This window comes from Triticum dicoccoides, chromosome 6B (genome assembly GCF_002162155.2).
Source record: "Triticum dicoccoides isolate Atlit2015 ecotype Zavitan chromosome 6B, WEW_v2.0, whole genome shotgun sequence".
Taxonomy (NCBI): domain Eukaryota; kingdom Viridiplantae; phylum Streptophyta; class Magnoliopsida; order Poales; family Poaceae; genus Triticum; species Triticum dicoccoides.
This window is the reverse complement of record NC_041391.1, coordinates 91,643,050-91,643,559: the sequence shown is the minus strand read 5'-3', so window position 1 is coordinate 91,643,559 and position 510 is coordinate 91,643,050.

The window sequence follows — 510 nt, the reverse complement described above, 5'->3', positions numbered from 1 at the left end:
CGATCAACACAATTATATATGATGTTTTTCATAACAAAATCGAAAAATATATGACCTAACTAATAATTCACAAATATAAGACCCTGTCGGCCTCGGGGGGTCGGGTGTCGGGGTGTCTGGGTGTCGTGTCGTTGTCGGGGTGTGGTGTCCGGGTCGGGGTGTCGGGGTCAGGGGTCAGGGGGTCGGGGTGTCGGGGTCAGGGGGTCGGGGTTTTTCCTTCTATCCTTTCCTTTCTTCTTCTTCTTTCTTTCTCTTCTTCTTCTTCTTTCCTTTCTTCTTCTTCTTCTTTCATCTTCTTTCTACTTTTTTACTTCTTTTCGTTTCTTCTTCCAATTCTTCTACTTCTTTTCTTCTTCTTCTTTTTTCATCTTTCTACTACTTCTACTACTTCTACTTCTTCTACTTCTTCTAATTCTTTTCTAACACTAACACTAACACAATCTAGCACTAACAATTAAACAGCAAAAAAATGAAAAAAATGAAGAAAAAAAAGTAGTAGTCCCTCACCGA